This window comes from Eptatretus burgeri, chromosome 9 (assembly GCF_056783735.1).
Source record: "Eptatretus burgeri isolate ZD-2024b chromosome 9, Ebu_testis_v1, whole genome shotgun sequence".
Taxonomy (NCBI): domain Eukaryota; kingdom Metazoa; phylum Chordata; class Myxini; order Myxiniformes; family Myxinidae; genus Eptatretus; species Eptatretus burgeri.
In genome coordinates, this window is record NC_140969.1 from 101917316 (window position 1) to 101926943 (window position 9628).

Consider the following 9628-nt stretch of genomic DNA (forward strand, 5'->3'; position numbering starts at 1 on the left):
GATCATTGTTGAAAACCTGAAAAAGAACGCCCAGAACGCTGCTTTGAGGAACTCCAGCCTGGACAGGAAGAGGGGATGAAAGAACTCCATTTAGGGCCGCACATTGACTACGACAGGAAAGGAAGTCTGAGAGGCATGAGTGGAGATGGCCTTGGATACCATAGGAAGAGAGTTTGATGAGTAGAGCAGGGTGCCAGACCCTATCGAAAGCACGTGATATGTCGAGGGATATGACTCTGATTTCATGTCTGGCAATGAGGACCTCCATCAATTGTTGGGAGACCAGAAGCAGCATATACAGGGGAGAGTGACCTGGTCTGAAACCAAATTGATGATCAGAAATCAAGCCATTGGAGAAGAGGAATGATTTGATGTCTGAAGCGATGATGGATTCCATAACCATGCTGATGATTGGGAGAAGGCTGATTGGTCTGTATTTGCAAGGATTTGTTTTTGCACCTTTTTGATACAGGGTGGTAATGTTTGCTGATTTCCAAGCAAATGGCAGATGACCTTGAGCAAATGAGAGGGTGAATAGAACAGAGAGAGTGTGAGCAAGAGCAGAGGAGCAGGTTTTTAGTACATGTGGGCTGATGCCGTCTTGACCGGTTGCAGAATCTGAGTCAAGGTTTGACAGCAAGCTCTCCACCTTGTGAGGAGAAAAGGACACAGAGTCCAGGGACGTTTGCGTGTGACTGGGTAAGGTGGGTACAGAAAGCGATGGGTTTGGACGCAAGATTTCGATGCAAACACCGAGTTTAAGCATTCAGCTTTTTCACGTGCGGTATCAGCAGTGCGGCCATTTGAGGTAAGGGAGGGGATAGAGGGGGAACATACACCAGCAACAGATTTGATTAGATGCCACTGGGATTTGGAGGAGGGGGAGAGGTTTGAGAGTTCAGACTTGAGATGAGAAAGATGTTTTTTTCTGGCTCTCCTGAGGGTAGATACACACTTGTTCCGATCTTTATGGAAGGAACTGAGATTACCCTCAGTTGGGTTTGCTTTCCATGAGGCAAAGGCAAGTTGTTTCAGGACAACTGCCTCACCACAAGCTTCACTGAACCAAGGGCGGGAGGAAGGGTAGGACAACTGAAGATGAGAGGGGATGAATCTGTGCATGAGGGAGAACAAGTTTCTTTGAAAGAATTCCCAGGATGAGTTGATGTTGGAGAAAGTAGCGATAGGAGACCAGTCTATAAGTTTGATGGCTACTTGGAGACCCTGCCAGTCGGCTTGAGTAAAATGACAGACTCGACGGCGGTGAGGTGGTTCTCTGATAATAGCCAGAGAGATGTCCACTTTGACAAGGACGTGGTCAGAAGAACCGATTGGAGCGAAGGAAGAACAGCAGATATTGTCAGGGAAATTTGTCAAAGTCAGATCCAGAAGAGATGGAGTACCATTGGTTGAGATCCGGGTTGGGAAGTTGACCGATTGAGTCAGTCCCAATGAGTCGCAGAAGTCTTCTGCTGAAGTGCCATGACAGGTGAGAGAGGTACCCACACCTAGCCAACTGGCGTGATGACAATTGAAGTCACCACATACGAAGATGAGAAAGCTCAGATGAGAGGCTAGAAGTTGGTCCATGTTTTCAGATAGTGAGGTGTAAATGGAGTCATCACTGTTTGGTGGACGGTACAGTACACATATAAACATGAGGTGGGAGTGGAGGGGAAGCCGTAGCCAGCGGTATTCCTGGGGGAGTGAGAGCAGTGCATGGAGAGTGAGGAATAGAGTCTTTGATGAAGAGAGCAACTCCTCCACCAGGACGAGGCTCAGGTCTGTCATACCGGAAGAGGAAGTAACCAGGGAGAGATACTCGGGAGTCAGAGACGTTTTGAGGGATGAAAGTTTCTGTTAAGCAGATTATGTCTGGTTTGTCGCAGAGGATACTGGATTCACTCAACGGGAGCGCATCACGCCGACACCATTTGAATCCCACGTGCTTTTCCTTACAAGCCTTTCCTCATTCCCGAGTCACTAAACACGTCAACGTTTAATTACGACTTCGGTTCGACCTCACCAAGACAATTGAGCAATATGCATTTAACTCGTCTTCTGCTTGCCAGCTTAATACGCTAAGCCATATTTTGTGGACGTTTCTCCTCCGAAATTTCTGGACGAATTGTCGCCACTTTCGGCATGCGGGTGCTCTGTGGTCTCATGAACATCATGGGCTATGTGAGATAGCGCCACACGGACAGGTTTGGGAATTTTTGGCGATTTTCTAATTTTTACAATCGTTGGCATGGCGACGTATGACGTCATGGCATCAACGGTCATTCGCCGACGTCATTACGTCTGTCATCGACACACCCTCATCTCTGAGAGGCGCAATGCCACTCCCAGAAAACAGCGTCTGCAAAGTAAAACCCTCTTCTGCACGCGCTGATTACCTCAGAAGGTACATTTACACAAGAAAATGCCACAAGAAACATTGTATCTCTATAATTCCAGCAATCTGTGTGTGTGTGTGTGTGTGTGTGTGTGTGTGTGTGTGTGTGTGTGTGTGTGTGTGTGTGTGTGTGTGTGTGTGTGTGTGTGTGTGTGTCTGCCTGTCTGCGACCGCCGTTTCTTGACAACCGCTGGTCCGATCTGATTGAAACTTGCCAGGAATATTGCCGGGGATCCGCGGATGTGCCTTTTCAAGGTTTGATATTAATCGGACGAGCGGTTCCCAAGTTACGGCCATTTTATTGCTTTTTTCAGTGTTGGAAAGGTGTATACATCGCAGCTGAAGTGTCGTTCCACCTTATCACGCCATTTTTTCCCAAAGATATCTCAGAATAATGATAACAGCATATTAATAATAATAATAATAATAGCACAATAATTGGCAGTAATAAAAAGAATAACGTGATACAATGACCAATGTCTGCAACCAATAACGACCTATATATGTTGTCTGTCAACCAATAATGACCAATAACGTCTGTCAACCAATGACAGGACACTGTGCTATGACGTCACAATTAATGTTCATTTAAATTTTTTTGCACGATTGACGTCACAATTCTTCTTCTTCTTCGTTTGGTATGACGTCACAATCGACGCTGGGGAACTGAGTATGTGCCTTTTCAAGGTTTGATATCGTTCTTCATCCGTTTCAGGTGTTTCCCAAGTATTTCCCAAGGTTTGAAAGCTGTTTTTTCCCAAGGTTTGAATTAATTGTTCGAATTATTAATTAATCCCAAGGTTTGAATTTTCCAAAGGGAAACAGCTGTTTCCCAAGGGTTTGAAAGCTGTTTAGGAGGGGGTAGTCCAGCGGCTAAGACAAAAAATATGGCAGTATATTTCACTTTGTGGAAAAATTATGAAACTTTGCACACAGATTGGGGACCCCAGTAGGAACATTTTTCGATAAGGACCCAACTCTGAAACGCCCCCCGGTGGCCGCCATCTTGAGTTTCAATATGGCCGCCGAAGATATGGCCGCCTAAACTGAATTGGATAGGAATGCAATTTCATTGGCTAACCCCCAATTTTTAGCCTCGAGGAATCCAGTGAAATCAAAAACAATGCATATCTGGTGTCCGCCATCTTGGATTCCAAGATGGCCGCCATATTCGACATATTTTCTTATAACCCTTAATCCAAATTACATAGGACTGCAACTTCAGCGGCCAACGCCATTTTTCAGAGCACTGTCCGTCACAGGCACATTGGGATGTGCACTGGTGATTTGCTTTGAAGCATTTGCAGTTTCCTTTACAAATTTTCTTGCACTTGCAGCTCAGGAGCTCGTAGCACGCCTTAGGTGCCTCGGGTAGTATGGTCCATATCACTGTCCATATCTCGCCATCCTTCTGCCAACCCCAATCAGCTGGAGGGGGAACAACTGGGTTGGAGACTAACAACTGACTCCAGATGTGACCTGCTTGAAATGTAGCTCTCCTTGTGTGTTGCAAGAGATCCGATGCTGTTGGAGGTATATTCTCAATCTCCCTTGACCTCTTAGTGAACAGGTAGCGCCGTGCAGCATCCACACCCTGAAGTTCACATGTACGGTCGTACAGCAACTCAACAAATCGTTCCAGGATGTCCATGACAGTACTCGGCACCTCATCTGGCTGTGAACACAATGTCCCAAATGCTTCTGTAGAATCTGGATATGCCTGCCATGCCTGCCATGTAGACTTCTTTCCATGGTTTGCGAAGAAGGACACCGTATCGCAGCCAGTAAACGCATGGAAAAATGTCAGAGCCTTGCACTTCTCTGGTCCTATGTTAGCGCCGATTTGGTGTACTGCGATGTGCCTGTAATTCTTAACAGTTCCAAAGGCAACCCAAAGTTCCTTGAGGCCAATGTTCAAGAAGTGAGCAATTGCAATCACCACTACATCAGTGTCCACAGTGCGGATCATCACTTTTGTATGTCCATGCCGAACCATGTCAATGACATGAACAAAGATCCTCCAGTCTGCTTCCTCGTGTGAGCATGGGGCAAGAGCTGCATTGATGGCATCTTTGGAAGAGCACACAACTTTGTCATCCACAGTGCTATAGATGAGCTTGTCACCTGCCATTTGGTAGTTCACACATTTCTGGGCAAGAAACAGGAATATCTCATGTTTGTTGTCGCTGTTTCGGAGAAAGCTTGGCTAGTTACCTGGAATTCGTGTTGAAGAAGTCACTCGGCGTATTGTACAGCCCCTTTTCTCTCTCGTTGCGTTTTTCAAGCTGTCCGACCGATAGACATCCCAAACAACATCAATGCGACTAGCATTCCCCAGTTCCCTGACCACATATGGGATAAAGATATCTTGGGCGTAATCTTCGAAGGTGGCACAGGTACCAGGCTGTAGAAAGTGGACAACAGCAGGGCCATCAAGAACTTTAGCATCAACCACCAAGGCCGTACCATCATCGGTCATCACACCATTGAGACAGTCCAGAAGCTGATGCTTGTCACCTTTTCTCATCTGACCTCCACTTGCGAGTGACGGTGGACTAGACTGGTTTTCGTGCCTGAAGAATGCATCGATATCCCCTTCTCTCTTTTGACTAGGAATGTACAACCTTGAGAACAGAGCCCTGTCATTCTTCAGCTCAGTCAACTTTACTGCTGCCTTTGTTTTTTGCACACCAGGCTTGCTGAAAACAGCCAGGTTGTTGCGGGAAATGGTGTCTCCAATTGACTTCGAATTGGACTTGAAACGCTCTTCCACAAATTCATCATAGTTTGACTTTCCTAGCACATTGACGTTCCTTATGGCTTTCACAACTTTTTCTGGCATGATGACTTTGGAATTGAGATTCAGCAAGTCCATACTATCTTCCATGAAAGGGTTCCCCATTTCTTCAATTGTGACACCCAATGATCGTACATCTTCAACAAATTTCTGCTGGACACTTTTCGTCTGTTCATGGTGGCGAGCAGCTGTCATGGATGCCCCGGCGTCGTCGAAACCATCCTCAAACTCTTCAACTAGTCTTGCTATTTCAGGTCCAGCAACCATCCATCTCCTAAGCGCTCCAGGGTTTTCCGTGAGACCAACAGCTCCGCCGTCCCCCTTAACGAGTGCATTAACCTGCTCGTGTGCTTGGTCCAACGAAATAGCCGAGAACGGTCGACCTGTCTTGTTTGAAGTGAATCCTCCATGCTTGAACTCACGATGGACATCCGGGCACTTATCCTGCAAATTGGACATGTCTCGCACATGAACTGGTAGCCAGCGGGCATAGTTTTATGGTCTAATGCGAAGAACCACAGTACTAAATCTACTTGTGCTGCAATGTACATGTCAAAATCAGCCACTTGCAAGGACCTTATGAATTGGAAGATTGTCAGTTCAAAATCTAACACCGTCTGCCAAAAATGAAACTGTGGGTACTTATCGGACCTCCCGGCACACCACTCAGTGAACTCGATTGGGTCAGGTTCACCATCATGATGGTCTGCGCTTTCCGCCTGTTTAAAATCCGAATAGGCCTTTTGCTGTAACTGATACAAAGCTGCGGCGGTTACCTGATGTGCCCTGCGGGTTTTGGTCACATGAGATGCTCGAAGGAATCCTTCACAGGTGCCTGCACTCGTAATGTCGGCCTGTGCCAAAGCCTCTGTCCACCCGCTTCCATCAAGAATATCGCCAATGGTCCTCCACGCAGCCATTTCTGTATGCAGCCCCCGTAGTACAATTACGTACTTGTCCTCACCATTCAAGTCGGGAAACCGCCATTGGAGCTGTTTCCCCATGGCATATAGCGGTTGATCCATTGTGAGGACTGGCGTCTGACCAGGATTGAGGAAATATGTTGTGGCAGCATTGTTGTTCATAATGTGCGAGATCATTGCCACGGTGTTGGACTTTTCTAGGAAGAGAGGGAGCAATGAAATGTTTGTCTTAGGATTCGGAGGTTCCTCTTGATTGGAAGCGTGGTCGGCTGCCCAGGATAGATAATCGGTCGCACCAAGGGTTTCCTTTTGGCAAAGCTCCATCTGTTGTTCCAACCACTTGTACTCTAATTTATGGGTCCTTCTTCAGTAATTCATCTGTAGGTGACATGACAGGCCCATAAGAGATCGGAACATGAGCATCCTTTGGGAGAGGTTGTGCAGCAGGTACACTTGCGTACTCCCCTGGGAGTTGCTGAACGTATTTCGCCTGGCTTGATTCGTGATCAAACATGGAGTAGAGGTGCCGAGGCGAGATAGACCAGAATTAGGCGCATCTGGATGCTGACAGAGGGAATGAGCAGTCCCGTGAAAGAAGTCTTTTGCCGAAATTGAGCTTGGGTTATGGTCTAAGTTATCAGCTTGTCCTGTGGTGAAAACGCCCTTCTGAAGCTGTGGTCGACAGACCACACCATCCTCTTCATACTGTTTGCAGAGACGATTTGCTGCACCAGATGATAACCTCAGCAAGCGATCATAGGAAATGCAGAGCCCCAAACGATGGAACCGATCCACAAGTTCATGCTTCCTAGTCTCTGAATGCATCTTTAAACCAACATAAATTGGGAGAGGTGTTTCCTGTGATCTGTTGTGTCGGACAGCAGAACGCTGATGTCTGGCATGTTTGACACTGTTAAAGACAAGCAGCTGGGCAATTGTTAATCCAGCATTTCGCTGGAGCGTTGTCCGTTCTATTTGGTCCCTTATGTTTGGTCCCTCAAGCAGCATGCTCACGAAGGCTAGCAGCACGTTTGGTACAGATCTCACCTGTTCGTCGCAGTTTAATTTCCCATTGCAGACGTAAGAGTTTTCGAAAATATGCTTACGAACAATTGTTGCCGCTTTTGCCAAGCACATGATATTTGAATCAATGTCACAAGCTCTAACTACCACTTCTCCAATATCACGGTCAACTACGAATAGGATTTCGCGGCCATGCTTCGTGGCCGTCAGATGTGGACAGTTCTGCAAGAGTCTTTCCTTTAAGCGTGTTCTGTTTACTTGAACCTCAGGATCCATCCCAAGATCAACCAGACGTTGGTTGTATGTCTCAGCCAGGTCGGCTAATCGGAAGACGGGAGCAGTGTCTTGCGAATTACTGGTTTCCTCTATGTGAGCTAGAAGTTCTGCCAGTGCTATACTATGAAATGAGGAAGTGGGTGATTCATCACAGGATTTTTGTGCAGCCCTCGCATCATGAAACAATTTTGTCATACAGGCTTTGTGATACTTGACCTCCAGAGCCACCAGATCCCCACAAGCAAGTTTTCTGAGCAAACACGAGTCCCTAAGTTGAATCGCATATTGTCTTAAAGTATTGTCGATCGTGAAGGTTGACGCAGAATGGAGTTCATCTTCACTACTGTCACAGAACAGACACATGTCCTTTTTGCCTGCAGTACGCTTATCTGCACTCATTCTCCTAGTTTTTGTGGGAGATGCTTCAGGTTCATCGTCACAGACTACCTTATATTACGCTTTTTCCATCTATCTAACTTCAGTTCACAATATTCATTTTTTACAAAGTTTATGCCAGCAAGCCTGATGTGCACGTAGTGTTTGCTCAATGCCAGTCCCATCATCTAGATTAGTGAAATCAATTTTCAATGGGTTGTAGTCAGCATCCTTAGCGTTATTTAGGTCTTGGGCGAGTGTCCGGTATCCCATTCCTTTCGTAAGCCGCTTTCCCCTGTCAGGTACAACAAGGGGGTCCTGGGTTTTCCTTTGGCAAAGGACACAGATGCTCCAGTTGAAGTCAGGTGTTCCTCTTGCCTTCGATGATCTGTCTGTTGATGCTGAAGGAACGATCTTGAATGACCTGGACATGGTTTATGGTTTTCCACCTGAAAAGAAAACATGCGTTAATACAATAATGATAACGAACTTTGATGTCTGCTGTTTTAACCGAAACTAATGCAAACAGATGGCAGCACTGAAATAATATGGAGTGCCAAGTAAAATCATATGGGGTACTAACTGATCACCTGTTCACCCAAATTGTCATCGATGCTTCATCTTCCACACGGGTTGCAAAAATAACTTTTCTATCTAATCTTGTTCCGAACTTATTTATGCAGAATCATGTCGTTTGATACATGGCAGCCATTTTGGAATTCAAGATGGCGGATCCCAGATAAGCATGACAGTGAGTTCACTCGATTCCTTGACCTGAAAATGGGGCTTAGCCGCTGATAATAGCATTTCTTATCAAATTTGGTTTAAGAGTTGTTGGAATATATGTCCAACATGGTGGCCATCTTGGAATCCAAGATGGCTGACATTAGATATGCATGATATTGATATCACTGAATTCATTGACCCTGAAAATGGGGGGGAGGGGGGTAGCCACTGCAATCGTATTTCTATCTGCTTCAGTTTCGAAGTTATAGGCAAATATATATCAAATGTGGCGGCCAGATTGAAACTCAAATGGCGGCCACCAGGGGGCGTTTCAGAGTTGGGTCCGAATCGAAAAATGTTCCCACTGGGGTCCTCCACCTATCTGCAACGTTTCATAATTTCTCCACAAAGTGAAATATTTTTCGACTTTGCCGCTGGACTAGGGGGGGGGGATCAAGAGAGGAGGGACGAGAGAGGGGGGGTGAGAGTGAGGGGCATCACAATTCTTCGTTTGATATGACGTCACAATTGACGCTGGGGACCTGTGTATGTTTCCCAAGTGTTTCCCAAGTTATGGCCATTTATGATACGGTTGGTTCGAACTAATTGAAACAATTCCCAAATCCAGTCATCGTTTACGAGAGCGAAGGAACGAAGCTGCACCTACGGGCCCGCACTTGTATAAAGAAATTCGATAAATCACATTGTGAACACCGGATATATTGACGTCATAACGAACCCTCACTTCAGAAACTTCATGCGGAGCGCGGGTTTGGCTTCGAGGGGATTAATAAACGAAGGGGAGGATTAATTAATTTTAAAAGACGGGGAAGGCCAGCGGCTTGCAAAGCTGTTGATACGGAACGGCTGGATCGGCACGTGATCGCAAGCTGCTTACTAGTGGAACACAACCGCACGATGAAAATTAATGGCGGTGTAAACGGCGACCGGCCTCATTCTAAGTGTAACTGGCGTGAAATATTTTTAGTTTTTCGATGTCTCGTAATAACATGAATTGTATAATATACATATTCACGAATGTAATGATTTCGTAATGGCACAAATTACGTCATCTTCTAAATCTCAACTTTAGTTGAAAAAAACATCAAA